At 46.7% G+C, this 2,936-nt stretch overlaps 1 protein-coding gene across 1 annotated transcript in view; it reads left to right on the forward strand.

Moving 5' to 3' along the window:
* Positions 1-2,936, forward strand: part of SHARPIN (SHANK associated RH domain interactor) — a 12,584-nt gene that overhangs the window by 490 nt on the left and 9,158 nt on the right. The window lies entirely within an intron of this gene.

Consider the following 2,936-nt stretch of genomic DNA (forward strand, 5'->3'; position numbering starts at 1 on the left):
TCATCATCATCCTCCTCCTCGTCATCATCCTCATCCTCCTCATCCTCATCATCATCATCATCATCCTCATCCTCATCTTCATCCTCCTCATTCTCCTCCTCCTCATCATCATCCTCATCCTTATCATTCTCATCATCATCATCATCCTCGTCATCCTTGTCACCCTCATCATCCTCGTCATCCTCATCTTCATCCTCATCATCCTCATCATCCTCTTCATCATCATCCTCGCCATCCTCATCATCCTCATCCTCATCATCCTCATCCTCCTTATCATCCTCATCATCCTCGTCATCATCCTTGTCATCCTCATGCTCATCTTCATTCTCATCCTCATCCTCCTCATCCTCATCATCCTCATCCTCGTCATCCTCATCATCCTCATCTTCATCCTTCTCATCTTCATCCTCATCTTCATCCTCCTCATCATCCTCCTCCTCATCATCCTCATCCTCATCGTCATCCTCGTCATCCTTCTCATCATCATCCTTGTCATCCTTATCTTCCTCATCGTCATCATCCTCATCATCGTCATCATCCTCAACCTCATCATCATCATCCTCATCCTTGTCGTCTTCCTCATCCTCCTCGTCATCATCCTCTTCATCCTCATCCTCGTCATCATCATCCTCATCGTCCTCAACCTCATCATTCTCATCCTTGTCATCTTCCTCATCTTCATCTTCCTCCTTATCATCATCCTCATCCTTGTATCGTCATTCTCATCCTCCTCCTCCTCCTCCTCATCTTCCTCCTCATTGTTCTCATCATCCTCGTCATCCTCGTATCATCATCCTCATCCTTGTTCTCCTCATCTTCATCCTCCTCATCCTCATCATCCTTGTCATCCTCATCATCCTCATCCTCGTCATTCTTCTCATCCTCCTATCATCATCTTCCTCATCACCTTCCTCATCCTCTGCCTTCCTCATCCTTGTCCTTGTCATCATCATCCTCATCATCCTCGTTCTCATTCTCTGCCTTCATCATCCTTGTCATCCTCATCATCATCTTCATCCTCCTCATCATCCCCATCATGCTCTTCATCCCAGTCATCATCCTCCTCATCATCCTCATCATCATCTCTCCTCACCATCCTTGTCATCCTCATCATCTTCATCCTCATCATCCTTGTCATCTTCATCATCATCCTCGTCATCCTCTTCATCCTCATCATCATCTTCATCATCCTCATCATCTTTATCCTCTTCATGCTCTTCATCCCAGTCATCCTCATCATCCTCCTCCTCCTCATCCTTCTTGTCATCACCATCCTCATTCTATGCCTTCATCATCTCCTCCTCGTCATCTTCATCATCCTCTTCATCTTCATCACCCTCATCATAATTCTCTGCCTTCCTCATCCTTCTCATCTTCATCATCATCTCCTCATCATCATCCTTGTCATCATCTTCATCTTCATCATCCTCATCATCATCCTTGTCATCATCTTCATCCTCATCATCTTCATCCTCATCATCTTCATCCTCATCATCATCCTTGTCATCATCTTCATCTTCATCCTCATCATCCTCATCATCATCCTTGTCATCTCCTTCATCATCTTCATTCTCTTCATCATCTTCCTCCTAATCCTTCTCTTCCTCATCCTCATCTTCATCGTCTTCATCCTCATTTTTATTCTCCTCATCCTCCTCATCCTCGTCATCATCCCTGTCCTCATCATCCTCATCTTCATCATCTTCATCCTCATCTTTAAACTCCTCCTCCTGGTCCTCCTCATCATCTTCATCCTCATCATTCTCCTCATCCTCATCATCCTCATCTTCATCATCTTCATCCTCATCTTCCTCACCATTCTCATCCTTGTCATCATCCTCTGCCTTCCTCATTCTTGTCTTCCTCATCCTCCTCGTCATCCTCATCCTCATCCTCATATCGTCATCGTCCTCATCCTCATTCTCTGCCTTCCTCATCCTCCTCATCATCACCATCCTCATCCTCTGCCTTCCTCATTCTTGTCATCCTCATCCTCGTCATCCTCATCCTCATATCGTCAACGTCCTCATCCTCATCCTCTGCCTTCCTCATCCTCCTTGTCATCATCTTCATCATCCTCATCCTCGCCATCCTCTGCCTTCATCATCCTCTTCATCATCTTCATCCCAGTCATCCTCATCATCATCCTCATCATTCTCTTCATCCTCATCCTCGCCATCCTCGTCTTCTGCCTTCCTCATCCTCCTCATCATCACCATCCTCATTCTATGCCTTCCTCGTTCTCCTCATTGTTGTCTTCATCATCATCATCATCATCATTATCCTCTGCCTTCCTCGTTCTCCTCCTCCTCATCCTCCTCATCCTCCTCATCCTCTTCATCCCTGTCATCCTCATCATCATCCTTATCATCCTCGTCATCCTCATCATCCTCTTCATCCTTGTCCTCATCGTCTGCCTTCCTCATCCTCGTTCTCCTCATCCTCATCCTGAACCTCTTTGGTCTCATCTTCATCATCCTCATCTTCATCATTTTCGTTCTCTGCCTTCCTCATCCTCATCATTCTTGTTCTCATTCTCTGCCTTCCTCATCATCCTCATCCTCATCTCCTGCCTTCCTCATCCTCCTTTCTCTTCCTCTTCCTCCTTCCTCTTCCTCCCTCCCCCCTCCATTCTTCCTCCTCTTCCTCCTTTTCCTTTCTTCCTTTTCCTTCCTTTTCCTTCCTTTTTCTCTCCTTCCTCCTCCTCCTCCTCCTCTTCCTCCTCCTCTTCCTCCTCCTCCTCCCTCCGTTCCACACCCCAGTGTGTCCCTTTCATTCCCAAACCCCCAAATCCCCAATCCCAAACCCCAAATCCCCAATCCCAAATCCCCAATCCCAAACCCCAAATCCCCAATCCCAAATCCCCAATCCCAAACCCCAATCCCCAAATCCCAATCCCCAATCCCAAACCCCAAATCCCCAATCCCAAACCCCAA

The sequence above is a fragment of the Parus major genome, unplaced genomic scaffold, assembly GCF_001522545.3.
Source record: "Parus major isolate Abel unplaced genomic scaffold, Parus_major1.1 Scaffold422, whole genome shotgun sequence".
In the NCBI taxonomy this organism is placed as follows: Eukaryota; Metazoa; Chordata; class Aves; order Passeriformes; family Paridae; genus Parus; species Parus major.